At 38.6% G+C, this 15254-nt stretch overlaps 1 pseudogene; it reads right to left on the bottom strand.

Moving 5' to 3' along the window:
• Positions 1 to 5887: 5887 nt before the first annotated feature.
• On the bottom strand, positions 5888 to 14474 carry LOC132612802 (F-box protein At5g03100-like; annotated as a pseudogene).
• Positions 14475 to 15254: the final 780 nt, after the last annotated feature.

Here is a 15254-nt window from a genome sequence, read left to right as displayed (position 1 = left end):
ACAATAATCAATCTATGGCAACAAAAATAATTTTGTTGCCAAATATATTTTTTCTTGTAGTGGTTCCAAATGATAAAGATCCAGTGCTCACAGAACCCCATTTTCCTCATCACTGCACATATAAAGTTCCATGATACTCTATCATCTGAGGTTTCTTGATTTCCTAATAAGCTGTTCAAGTTTGGAGGTTTTGAGTTTGCTAGACAATTCCATTGGAGGAGAACTCCTGATATCATTTCAAAGTTTCCAGCAAAACTTAATGTACTTGATCTAGGTTTCAATATGATACATGACCTTGCTCCTTCTGGACTGGGGAACCCTGTAAATTTGACCAGATTATCACGGGATAATAACAACTCCAGGGGCGGCATTTCTAAGTCTTTAGGCAAGCTTTGACGCCTTCAAGGACTGGACTTTAAATATTTGTGTAACATGAGTTTATGTATAAACATTTTAAAATTTCGTCACTAAAATGATCATCATAATAACTCCGGAATTCTTTTTTCGTAGCCAAATGTATGTTTGTAGCCAATTCATTCACTGAACACCAACAATTTTTTATTTTTTATTTTTGTTTTGATAGAGGCTAGGCTTCTCTAAAACTGTGATATTTGTTAGAAAGAAACAAGGAATAACCAAATTGCACGACAAGGTAACAGCGGAAGAAATACCCAAGTCGAAACTTCCCACACTATTTGAACCAAGAGAAGACAATAAACACTAGCACAAATGGAAATCTAGGCAGCAGCTATACCAACAATAAAATAGCAAAGCAAGCAAAAATAAATCGAATGGAAGAGACACCAAATTTACGTGGTAAAACCCCTTCAAGGTGAAGAGGAAACATCCACGGGACCTCCGGCCCACAAAAGTTCCACTATAAACAACAAGAGTTACAACAATGTTCTCCAAATGGCTACAACAACAAAGCCAAGCACGGAGCAACAATACATAAAAGATAGCACCAAAACTAGCGAAGAAAGGAGAGAAATCACCCAAAAAATGAGATACTGTTCGTACTCGAAAACAGGATCTACAGGCCAAAATATCCGATCTTTACCGTTGAAATCGAAAAACCAGATGTTGAGAACCCCCAGTTCAAATTTCAACTCGATCCAACGGTTAACGAATCGGAAAAAGCAATTTAAAGCGGACTGCTGTAGCAGAAAATTTCTAGACTAAAATCTGCTTTCTCTCTCACGTTTTTCTCTCTATATGACTGCTATGAATTCACTCTTGTGTTCTCAAAATAAGACCTAAATTGATCCTATATATAGAGGAAATTTTGGGCAAAATTGGCCTGGTCCAAATTGGATTGGGTTTTATTAATCCACTTCCACATAGGAAGGGAAAACCCAAAAACCTAATTGGATTGGGTTTTATTAATCCAATTCCACATAGGAAGGGAAAACTCAAAAACCTAACAATTCTCCCCCTCCCGACTATGTGGAGGAAACCGCCATCCCGGCAATCAAGCAACGTTTTAAATCTAGACTCGCAGCCAAGCCTAGGACAACCTGAATAGATGACATCTTCACAAATGGAGAAACGATTTCATCAAAATCAACTCCCTTCTTCTGATTAAAGCCCTTGACAACCAATATAGCCTTGTACCGTGGAACTGGGTTACCATTTTCATGTTTCACCCTAAAAACCCACCTATTTTTCAAAGCTTTTCTGTCTCTAGGAGGCTTAACCAGATCAAATGTATGATTATCATGCAAGGATTTAATCTTATCTTACATAGCATCAAACCACCTTTCATTTTCTTCACTATCCATGGCCTCATTAAAACTTTCAGGTTCTCCCCCATCAGTCAAGTGTACAAACTCATTGGGATAATAACGAGATGAAGGTACTTTGTCTCTAATAGATCTTCTGAGAGAACTCTCTGGAATATCAATAGCAACTGGTTGCTGGCCAACCACATCATCTTCCACTTGAGCATCAACAGCATCATGCTGGTCATTCTGAACATGATCACTATCTTCATCATCAACTTGATCTTCATTATTTTGAAGATTTTCTTCAGGTGCAATAGTCACACGAACTGGATCAACATCAACTAAGCTTTCATTGCTCTAAGAATCAACTTTCTCAGCTTGGTCAAAATCTTCAATTGTCTGGTCTTCAAAGAACATAGCATCACGGCTTCTAACAAGTTTCTTCTCAACTGGATCATAGAAACGATAACCAAATTTGTCTTGACGATAACCAATGAAGATGCACTGCCTAGTTTTAACTTCCAGCTTTGACCTCTCATCCTTAGGAACATGCACAAAAGCCTTACACCCGAAGACTCTCAGATGAGCATAAGAGACATCCTTACCAAACCAAACTCTGTCAGGGACATCACCATCCAAAGCAACAGTAAGAGATAAATTGATAATATAAGCAGCAGTATTAAGTGCTTCTGCCCAAAATAAATCTAGCAACGTAGCATCTGAAAGCAAACATCTAACCCTCTCAACTAGAGTTATGTTCATCCTCTTTGCTAAACCATTTAACTGAGGAGTCTTTGGAGGAGTTTTCTGATGCCGAATACCCTGCTGTCTACAATAATTATCAAAGGGACCAATGTATTCACCACCATTGTTTGAGCGGATGCATTTTAGTTTCTTCCCTGTCTGTCTCTCAACCAAGGTCTGAAAAGTCTTGAACACATCAAGTACTTGATCGTTGGACTTCAAAGGAAATACCCAAAGTTTGTGAGAATGATCATCAATAAAAGTCACAAAGTAACGTGCACCACCACGAGAGCTTACTTTAAAAGGACCACACAAATCAGAATGTACCAACTCCAGCAAATCCAGCTTTCTTGAAGGTGAATGACTCTGAAAAGAAACTCTTTTCTGTTTCCCGGCTAGGCAATGAACACATCTCTTTAACTTTGTTTGTTTCACTCCAGAAAGCAAATTCTTCTTAGCCAAATTATCAATCCCCTTCTCGTTCATATGACTCAGCCTTCTATACCACAATTCTGATGAAGTATCATTCTCCACCAAATTTATTGAGTTACCACAAATGGAGCCCTGAAATAAGTATAAGTCAGACATCTTGTAACCTCGAGCCAAAACTATTGAACCTTTAAGAAGCTTCCACTGGCCACCACTAATGGTTTGATAATAACCATCATCATCAAGCTTTCCTACAGAAATTAAATTCAGACAAACATCTGGAGCATGCTTGACATTGTTAAGAACCAACCTCGAACCGTTCTTACTTTTCAAGCAAACTGTGCCAATACCAAGTACCTCAACCTCACTATCATTTCCCATTCGTAAATTTTCAAAATTACCCGGAGTATAAGAAGAAAATAATTCCTTCTTTGGCGTGACATGAGAAGTGGCACCTGAATCCACAAACCAGGTAGACTCATCACAAACAAGATTGATATCATTTTTAGCACAAGCAATAAGAAGATCATTTTCAGCAATAACAGCAACACGATTTTCATTATCGCCTTCTTTCTTTTGCCTTTTCTGATCTCTCTTAAACTTGTAGCAATATTTCTTGATGTGCCCTTTCAAGTGACAATAGTCACATGTAAGATTCATGTACCTGGAGGTTCTTGACTTGCTTCTACTTTTGCCTCTGTCATTCTAACCTCTGAAGTTACTTCTCCCCCTGCCTTCAGTAACCAAAACATCGGAGTGTGAAGTTGAAGAAGACGAAGCTTGAGATTTTATTCTCATCTCTTCATTCAAAACACCACTCTTAGCATATTCCATAGTTACACCATCAGTGGAAGCAGAATTTGTCAAAGAAACTCGAAGAGTTTCCCAAGAGTCTGGCAGAGTATTAAGAAGCCAAAGTCCCTGTATTTCTTCATCAAACTTGACACCCATTCCAGATAGGTGATCAAGGACACCCTAAAAATCATTGATATGATCAGAAATAGGGCTGCCCTCTTTGTATCTAATATTCATCAATTGTTTCAGTAGGAACAACTTATTATTGCCAGTCTTTGAAGCATAAAGTGTCACGAGCTTTTCGCACAAGCTTTTAGCATTTGTCTCATTCACAATATGATTTCGAACATTATCTTCAACCCATTACCTAATATAGCCACAAACCTGTAAGTGATCAAATTCCCAATCCTCATCTTCAATAGACTCGGGTTTCTTAGAAGCAAACACAGGTAAATGCAATTTCTTGACAAATAGAAGATCTTTCATCGTGCTTTTCTAAATATGGTAATTACTGCCGTTTAAACAAACCATCTTGCTCATATTTGCCTCCATAATTCAAATAGACAATCAACACAACCAAATACAACCACAAGCTCTGATATCACTTTGTTGGGAAGAAACAAGCAATAACCAAATTGCACGACAAGGTAACAGCGGAAGAAATACCCAAGTCGAAACTTCCCACACTATTTGAACCAAGAGAAGACAATAAACACTAGCACAAATGGAAATCCAGGTAGCTGTTATACCAACAATAAAATAGCAAAGCAAGCAAAAATAAATCGAATGGAAGAGACACCAAATTTACGTGGGAAAACCCTTCAAGGTGAAGAGGAAACATCCACGGGACCTCCGACCCACAAAAACTCCACTATAAATAACAAGACTTACAATAATTTTCTCCAATGGCTACAACAACAAAGCCAAGCACGGAGCAACAATACATAAAAGATAGCACCAAAACTAGCGAAGAAAGGAAAGAAATCACCCCAAAAACGAGCTACTGTTCGTACTCGAAAACTGGAGCTACAGATCACAAAATCCGATCTATACCGTTAAGATCGAAGAACCAGATGTTGAGAACCCCCAGTTCAAATTTCAGCACGATCCAACGGTTAACGAATTTGAAAACACAATTTAAAGCGGACTGCTGTAGCAGAAAATTTCTGAACGAAAATCTGCTTTCTCTCTCACATTTTTCCCTCTATATGGCTGCTATGAATTCACTCTTGTGTTCTCAAAATAAGACCTAAATTGATCCTATATATAGAGGAAATTTTGGGCAAAATTGTCCTGGTCCAAATTGGATTGGGTTTTATTAATCCACTTTCACATAGGAATGAAAAACCCAAAAACCTAATTGGATTGAGTTTTATTAATCCAATTCCACATAGAAAGGGAAAACCCAAAAACCTAACAATATCCTTAACTGAGTTGAGATATACAGATAGGAGTAAGCACGAAACTTAGCGGATTCACAAAGCCATTCAAGTTAAAAATGGACCTGGTGTTTAATTTTGCTTTGAGTAGATTTTATGACACGAAAGAAAGAGAAAACATTCCTGGATCATATATCTTAAAAGTCCTCTTCTTTGTTTGTTTAGGATCATTATTGTTCTTGAAAAGGCCTTTGGACAATTCTAAAAAATATTTCTCCTTTGGCTTTAGAATGAAAATTTTCTTAACGTTAGGTATCACATTTTTTAAATTACTAGTCTCCAGATTTTTTTCCGGACGTTTAGTTCATTTGAGCTCTTAACTTCTAGGCTGCAAATCAGCGCCATAAATCATCACTTCTCACTACTGTTTGTTCATCTGAAGTTCTCAAAATATGGAGCAGCATATTTCCAGGCTACTTTCCATACGAACAAGGCCTAAGAGAACCAATTGAAGGAAAGATTTAGCAGATCATCAGAAGTTGAGAACAGAAATGCTAATACAGTTGAAGTGGATATGGAAAAATGAAATAAAATGCGCAGAATTAGGAAAACATTTAACAAGGAGATTCAATGTATGAAGACTGACACGAGAATGGCTACATAGGCCGTCCTTGAAAAAAGATATGTTAGTCCAATAAGTGATGCTCTAAAGCGCAGCAGAATCATAATTCATATGATATTTCCAGCAAGAAAAGCTAGACAGACGCATTTCTTGATGAATTATAAATGAGGAAACTCATTGAATAGTACAATGGACTAAAAATCAGCCAACAAATCCTCTATCATTTCTGGTATATGAGTTGAACAGACGTCACATTCCCTGTGGTCTGGCACTATAACCAGTAACCAGTTTCTCCAGATTTATTGCATGCTTAAGCAAATACTCCAACAGTTCTGTTGGGTCAGTTACGTTGGGATCATTACACGACTGTTCATAAACAAACTCTACATGCTTTAGATTCTGTAAAGATCCTTTGAGTGTGTTTTCTTGCAAGGAGAGGCTGTCCTTTGGCGAATCATAAATGTGAATATCCCAGTACTCCCTGAGATCAGCGTACAAAAGATACAAAAGAACCATAAATCAGGTTTAGTGGTATGCTTAACAGCTAGAAGATCGTTAAACAAGATAAAATGTGAAATAGTGCTCCCTAGTCCCTCCGTTTCATGATAAGTATACACTTAGTGGTCGTTTGGTTTGAGGTCAAAATAGTCCCGGGATTACAATCCCGGGACTAATTTATACCATCTGTTGGTATTATTTTATACCATCTGAAAGATGGTATAAAATAATACCAGTATAAGTGGGTTAAGAAGGTATAAGTTGAGTTATTCCAGCACTAATTTTTATACCACGTTTGGTACAAGGTATAAAATAATCCCGGGATAAATCTATACCTTATACCAAACGTGGTATAAAAATTAGTACCGGCATAACCCATGTTATACCTTAAACCAAACGACCACTTAGCATTTTTATTTTGGTCCAAAATAAGTGTCCACTTTCATAATCAAGAAGGAATTAATTATTTTCTTCCAAATTTACCCGATTTAGATGAGTGAGTTTTTATGTAATTAAGAAACTATATGGTTGTATTTAATTGAGGGTAATTTAGTTAAAAAATTCATTTTTTTCTAAGAGTTAGTATTTTCTTGAGGGTTGAAGGCTACACTTCTTTTGAACCTGGGAAGTACAAAAATTGAGAAACATACACATTCTCAAAACGACATATAAACAACATTAATACTCAACAACAGACAAAACAAATGAAAATGCTTTTCAGAAATAAAATATGGTAAACAAGATCTTGTCTTTACGTGATTTAGTAACAGTTTTATGAGAAACGTGATTTTGTGAGAACACGTAAAATTAGGAGATAAACACTTCAAGGAAATTACTTTATGTTGCAGTCGAAGCTGTAGCTAGCAGATCAATAATGCAATATTCCTATGTCAAACAAAATAAGAATGACTTAAGTAGCTATTGTAAAGGAAGAGTCTTGAGTGCAACAACACTTTGGTCACATATCTTTAGAGAAGGAACCAAAAAAACAAAGCCTAAATGCAAGGCTATTTATGCCTCAAAAGGTGATGAGTATTGGTGGTTGCAAAACTTTCCTATATATCACTGTAAAAGACAATTACACAAGAATGGAAACAATATAGAAAGCAGAATTACCTCCAACTAAATTGAAAAACTCAGGGAAAAATAAATAAATTCTGAAATAGAAATTAAAAAATATTTTGTAGCAAGAACTCAATAGAAAAACATACCTTTTGAGGAAGTATCGTCAGATTCTACAGATAAGTAGCTGACCTTAAGAGCCTGTCTATACCGAGGAAGCAATAATTTAAGATCATAGAATTTATCGTCAATGATTTGCACTCCAGCAACGGTAATGAAACGTCTTCCTTCTGCAACACCAAGAGGGAAATCGCCTAAACAGTAGATGAGAGAGAAGTAGAGTAGAAGGTAAGTGCATTGTGTATCACAAATAATAAATCCATCCCAAACTTATGGTTTAGACATCCTTCATTTACGCCCCCAGAAAGTATGTTAAAATTATGGTCTTCCTTCAACTTTTAGTGAGCCTCGGAATTTTTTTATAGCATCTAAGTTATACTAGAAAACATACTTTACAAGGAATCACACTTCATAAAGTTACAGTGTGATTATATCCAACCAAAGTTGTTTTGAGTACAAAAAAATTGGGATAAATCAGAAATGATTTCTTAAAGAAGAATTGAGGTCACAACACTAGCTGATATTTGGTTCTACAAATTCTTTTTATCTGCTTAGGTTCGAAGCTTGACAAGAAAACTGTTGGGTCTCACATAGTCGTGATGTAAGTGCTTACCTCATCTTAGTCGTGATGTAAGCGCTTACCTCATCATAGGAAATTCATTCCTATAAATAGGCAGCTTATGGTTCATTTGTAAAACATCAAGATCATTTGCTAAACACATCCCAAAGAGAGAAAAAAAAAATCTAAGAGAAATACTCTTAGTGAAAGGCCTAAGTAAGAGAAGGTCTTTGAGAGAATTTTCTGTGATAAAATTCTTGAGTAGAATTGGGATTGGGGTTGTGAGTTTGAGTGTTGTAAACACTTGTAATATTTCTTCTTTAATAAGATCTGCAGCAGCAACGTGGACGTAGCTCTCACATTGAGGGTGAACCACTATCAATCTGTGTGTGCTATTTATTCTTGGCTTACATCACGGCGTAAGTAGGATCTGTCTAAGGAGGTTGGTATTTAAGTGGTCCACCTGTGACTCTCCAATCTTTCCTGGGAACCTGCTTACAAAGGTCGGATTTGGGATTCAAATCCTAACAACTGGTATCAAAGCAACATGTTGTGTTGTGATTTAGAATCGATGGGAGGCGAAGATGGTACGACGCACGACATCGGTAAATTCGATGGTATAGATTTTGCGTTCTGGAGAATGCAAATTGAAGATTATTTATATGGCAGAAAACTTCATGAACCTCTGAGTCCGAAGCCAGAGGAGATGAAGCAAGCAGATTGGGATCTCCTCGACAGACAAGTTCTGGGAGTCATTCGGCTGACGCTGTCAAAGAACGTTGCTCACAATGTGGCAAAGGAGAAGACCACCGCAGATATGATGAAGGTATTGCCTGACATGTATGAGAAACCTTCGGCAAATAGTAAGGTATTTCTCATGAAGAAACTATTTCATCTAAAGATGATGGAAAATGCTCATGTTGCTGCACACGTAAATGAATTCAATACCATTGTAAATCAATTGTCATCGGTAAAAATTGACTTCGATGATGAAGTGCAAGCTCTAATTTTGTTGGCATCCCTACCAAATAGCTGGGAGCCAATGAGAGCAGCGGTTAGTAATTCTATCGGCAGTGGCAAACTAAAGTTCAACGATGTTAGGGATCGTATCCTTGCTGAGGAAGTGCGCAGGACAGATTCTGGAGAGGCATCGACGGGTTCTGCTTTTAATGTTGAAAACAGAAGCAGAAATTATGACAGAAACTACAACCGAAATAGGGGCAGATCGAAGTCAAGAAATGACAGGGGTCAATCCAGACCACGACGAACATTTGAGTGTTGGAACTGTGGAAAACCAGGTCACTTCAAGAAGAACTGCAGGGCGCCGAAGAAGGAGGACAACAAGGGTGCTGGAATCAACGCTGCTACGGAAGACATTGGCGATGCGTTGTTGCTATCGGTTGACAGCCCGATAGACTCTTGGGTGCTTGACTCAGGAGCGTCCTTTCATACCACCCCACATCATGATATAATGACAAACTATGTGGCTGGGAATATCGGCAAAGTTTATTTAGCCGATGGAGAGCCGCTAGACGTTGTTGGCACGGGAGACATTAATTTGAAGATGTCAAATGGATCCTCGTGGAAGATTACAAAAGTTAGACATGTTCCAAAGCTGATGCGAAACCTGATCTCAGTAGGTCAGCTTGATGATGAGGGATATGATCTCAATTTTGGTAATGGGTCTTGGAAGGTGGCGAAAGGTGCTATGGTAGTTGGCCAAGGAAAGAAGATTGGCACTCTCTACATGGCGACTAGCTGTCGTGATACTGTTGCTGTGGTTGACAACACAAAGAAGACAGATTTGTGGCATTGACGGCTGGGACATATCAGCCAGAAGGGGATAAAGCTGTTGGTGACAAATGGCTTAATTTCGGAGCTGAAGACGGTGGACCTTCATACGTGTGAGAGCTGCATTCTCGGAAAACAAAAGCGAGTAAGCTTCTCAAATGCAGGCAGGGAGTTGAAGGTCGAGAAGCTGGAGTTGGTGCACACAGACATGTGGGGACCTACCACTGTCCCCTCTTTTGGAGGATCACACTACTACGTGACCTTCATTGATGATTCAACCAGGAAAGTATGGGTTTACTTTATGAAAAATAAATCCGATGTGTTCAGTGTATTCAAAAGATGGAGAGCCATGGTCGAGAATGAAACAAACCTCAAGTTGAAGTGTTTGAGGTCCGACAACGGCGGAGAATACACCGATGGTGATTTCAAACGGTACTGTGCCGATAATGGGATCAAGATGATGAAGACTATTCCTGGAACGCCGCAACAAAATGGAATAGCCGAAAGAATGAACCGAACGTTGAACGAGCGTGCTCGGAGTATGAGAATACACTCTGGACTGCCCAAGACATTCTTGGCAGATGCAGTCAATACCGCGGCCTTCTTAATTAACCTAGGACCGTCAGTTCCCTTGGATTTCAGAATTCCAGAAGAAGTCTGGAGTGGCAAGAAGGTAAATCTTTCATTTCTGAAAGTGTTCGGCTGCTTATCATATGTTCATAATGATGATACGGCTAGAAGCAAGCTTGATCCAAAATCAAAGAAGTGTTACTTTATTGGATATGGTGACACCGAACTTGGTTACCGATTTTGGGATGAACAAAATCGGAAGATCATCCGAAGCAGGAATGTTGTCTTCAACGAAGAGGTACTGTACAAAGACAAGTTGCAAAAAAATTCAGAATGTCAGGACAAGGAATCGGAAATAGTCGATTTGAGAGACTTCCCGACACCTGAGCCGCAGCCAGGTATAGCCGAGGAAGAGGAACAAACAATCCGAGAAGGTGCTGATGAAAGTGCCGATTCTGAAACAAATAAGCAGACGCCAATCACAGAACTGCGTAGATCATCCAGGATCAGGAAGCCGATTCACAGGTACTCTCCATCCTTCAACTACATTCTACTCACTGATAGAGGGGAGCCGAAATGTTATGAAGAAGCAATGCAAGTCGATGAATCGACCAAGTGGGAGCAGGCAATGAAAGATGAGATGGATTCACTATCGGCAAATCATACATGAGAGTTAGCCGAGTTGCCAAAGGATAAGAAAGCATTGCAAAACAAATGGGTTTATCGGATAAAGGAAGAACCCAATGGAAGCAAGCGTTATAAAGCAAGGCTGGTTGCAAAGGGATTTCAACAGAAAGAAGGCATCGACTATACGGAGATCTTCTCTCCAGTAGTCAAAATGGTGACTATCAGAACTGTTCTTGGACTGGTAGCAAAGGAAAATCTACATCTGCAACAGATGGACGTGAAAACTGCATTTCTTCACGGTGATCTAGACGAGGAAATCTACATGCGACAGCCGGAGGGATTCAAAGTCAAAGGAAAGGAGAATCTGGTGTGCAAACTTCAAAAGAGTCTGTACGGACTAAAACAGGCTCCAAGACAGTGGTATTTAAAGTTTGACAGCTTTATGAAGAAAACTGATTTTTCAAGGTGCGAGGCAGATCATTGTTGTTACTTCAAAAAATTTGAAGACTCGTACATGATACTGCTACTCTATGTCGACGACATGCTAATCGTAGGAGCAAACCTACAGGAGATTGATCGGTTGAAAAAAGGGTTATCGGAAGAGTTTGCAATGAAGAATTTGGGAGCTGCAAAGCAAATCCTTGGGATGAGAATCAACCGAAGCAAGGAGGGCATCAAACTCTCACAAGAAGAATATGTGAGGAAAGTTATCAAAAGGTTTAACATGCATGATGCCAAGCCAGTCAGCACTCCCTTGGCTGGACACTTTCGGTTGTCAAAGGATCAGTCGCCGACAACCGAGGATGAGAAGAAGCAGATGGACAAGATACCTTATGCATCTGCAATCGGTAGTCTTATGTATGCAATGATATGTACAAGGCCAGACATTGCACATGCAGTGAGAGTTGTCAGCCGATTTATGAGCAATCCGGGAAAGCAACACTGGGAGGCTGTGAAGTGGATATTCAGATATCTGAAAGGCAGCTCGAGTTCAGCTCTGTATTTCCGAAAATCAAAAACAGGATTGCAAGGGTATGTTGATGCTGACAACGGTGGTGATATTGATAGCAGAAAGAGCACATCCGGGTATGTTTACACATTCGGAGGTACTGCAATCTCTTGGGTTTCCAAGTTGCAAAAGATAGTAGCTCTCTCTAGTTGTGAGGCTGAGTACGTTACTGTGACGGAGGCCACAAAGGAAATGATGTGGCTACAATCTTTTCTGCGGGAATTGGATCAGGACCACGAGGGAAGTGTGCTATATTGTGATAGCCAAAGTGCCATTCATTTGGCAAAGAACCCGGTCTACCATGCTCGAACGAAGGACATACAACTCCGGTACCATTTCATTAGATCAGCTTTGGAAGATGGAGCGCTAGTGCTTGAGAAGATCGCAGGGAGTTAGAATCCAGCAGACATGCTGACAAAGGCAGTGACGATAGACAAACTGAAGCTATGCTCAACTTCAGTTGGCCTGCACGAAGTATGAAACTAGGAAAGAGCTGCTGCATCGATCAAAGTGTGAAGACAAATTAAAATTAGTCTTCAAGTGGGAGATTTGTTGGGTCTCACATAGTCGTGATGTAAGCGCTTACCTCATCTTAGTCGTGATGTAAGCGCTTACCTCATCATAGGAAATTCATTCCTATAAATAGGCAGCTTATGGTTCATTTGTAAAACATCAAGATCATTTGCTAAACACATCCCAAAGAGAGAAAAAAAATCTAAGAGAAATACTCTTAGTGAAAGGCCTAAGTAAGAGAAGGTCTTTGAGAGAATTTTCTGTGATAAAATTCTTGAGTAGAATTGGGATTGGGGTTGTGAGGTTGAGTGTTGTAAACACTTGTAATATTTCTTCTTTAATAAGATCTGCAGCAGCAACGTGGACGTAGCTCTCACATTGAGGGTGAACCACTATCAATCTGTGTGTGCTATTTATTCTTCGCTTACATCACGGCGTAAGTAGGATCTGTCTAAGGAGGTTGGTATTTAAGTGGTCCAGCTGTGACCCTCCAATCTTTCCTGGGAACCTGCTTACAAAGGTCGGATTTGGGATTCAAATCCTAACAAAAACATGAGATGTATGTGCATAGGAAAACAGACGTGAGTTTTCTTTCTGTGTACGGTGCTATGATACCCTGCTACATCTCTTTGCTAATCAATGTTTATCAAATTGTAACTGCTTGCATTTCTAACCCAGGGAATACAATTAATTATACAAGAGACGTGGAAATAAACAAAATATTACCCCCCACCTAAGTTGCTCGAACTCTCCAAATATGCTGCCACCTCAATGTTGGATCCTCCAAAAAAAATTACATCTGACACACACCCGTTGATACTTTTGAAGAGTCCGAGCAACGTAGCCCACCACCGGTTGGTTAAAGAAATAATTGATCATGACTAGTGATGAGAAGATTATTTATTACCCCAGCATATATCATCTTTAAATTGACTGAGAAAGCAGGATTGGGAATTCCACAATGTCAAGCAAAGAGTAGATATTAATACAGCTAAAAAGGGTGGAGATACTTGGTACTAAAAACTGACCTCGATAAACCAAGATGCGACCATTAGCTCGCACAGCGTACGCTTAATAGGAGATCTTTCACTATGCTTTTGTCAAGTACTTCATGAACACTGAAAGTAAGATCGGCATTTACTAAAGATGACATGTCCTCAAGCCAAATTTCCACATGATTGAAATCCCCCAAAATCTCTAAATGTTGAACATATGGAGCAACAATCTTCTTCAAGAAAATACCATCCGTGATGTATGCACATGATTAATCAACTGCAGTCTCTTACATTTTGGAGAAGTTATATGCAAACGATGAAAACCACAAAAGTCATGTATCTCCAAAGATTCCAACTGCGTACAATTTGATACTATTTGTTCAATATGTTCATCCCGGAGAAGCAAATATCCTAGCGTTAAACTCTTCATGGATGTCCAATTTAGTACACAATCTTCTGATATTCTGCAATTGTGGCAGTTGAGATTTAGAATCGATCAGCTACTACACAAAACTTGTGGCAAACTATAGGGTTGTTCACGATCAGGATCATCAAGAACTCAACAAGAGGATCCCATATCTGTAACTCGAGATCCTCTACATTTTTATTCAAGGCAAATTCAATCCATTTGTCAATTTTTGAACTATAAGAGTACTCTTCATGGTTGAACTCAAAAACTAGAACTTTTTAATGTCAGAGCAGCTAAGGAGAGGTAGTATATTGTCCGTGAAGGAAATGAACTTATACACATGCAATTCATCAGAGTAAAAAATAACATTGTCAATAGAGGTCCAGAGGTATTGCCAACGTTTAGAGAGAATAGTTGTTCTGCATGCATCAGTTATGGGCATTAAGGAAAGTATTTGGACAATAAGAGAGTCAGGTAGTTCACTGATCCAATCAATGCCACTTTCTGTCTGAATCTTCTTATTTTTCTGGGATGAATTTTCAAGAATCTGGGGTTTTGGGTCTCCATCATATTGGTCTTGCTTGCCCGTAATTTTCCTTTCAAAGTTTATTGCAAGAATGAGAGACATTATGTATACTAATCTTTGGTCTTAGCCAAATTGTTAGTCTGATACTCTACTTGCTAGGTTCTTGCGCTTGGTGCATTGGAAATAAGGTACTTTCAAGCATGCTCTCGCTTAATTAATTCCAACTGTTGAGTAACATATTTATCGATGTGACTCTTGGTTTGACAAACCAGCCACTCTCCTTTAAAATTCGAGCTCCTATTTGATTTTTCGTCTCTCTATGAATCAATTGATCATTATAACTTCAAATCTCTCACCAAAGCATAAACCGAAAGAATTATTCCCTCGTTATTTGACTTGGCACAACACGTAAGAAGCAATAAGTAAATCAAAATTTTGATATGTCATCCCTAATTATATAAGTCATCAACTGCTGGAAAAATGAATTGGAATTAATTAAAGCATTAATAATAAGGATAAAATAGGTATAGAATGGTAATTATCTTTTGATTTTCAAATTGGACGAATAAAAGAAGAAATCTATTTTTTAAATATTGGACAAGTAAAAGCCGACAAAATGAGCATTTATTTCTAACTTAAAGTAGCAGAGAACTCAAAAACGGAAGCTCATGATACTCCCTCCGTTTACTTGTCCATGTTACACTTGACAAACCTTTTAAGAAATAGTTAATAAAATGTTAAGTTTACTATATCACTTTTGAATATAATAAATTCAACATTTTTGAAAAATGCATTGAGAAATGATTTTATAATTCATAATAGGCTGAATGCATATGCAGCCCCTTAAACTTGTCCCATTTTTTCATTTAGGCCCCTTAGGAA

The sequence above is a fragment of the Lycium barbarum genome, chromosome 10 (assembly GCF_019175385.1).
Source record: "Lycium barbarum isolate Lr01 chromosome 10, ASM1917538v2, whole genome shotgun sequence".
In the NCBI taxonomy this organism is placed as follows: Eukaryota; Viridiplantae; Streptophyta; class Magnoliopsida; order Solanales; family Solanaceae; genus Lycium; species Lycium barbarum.
Note: the sequence above shows the minus strand (reverse complement) of the source record. Positions and strands in the feature narration are given on the sequence as shown.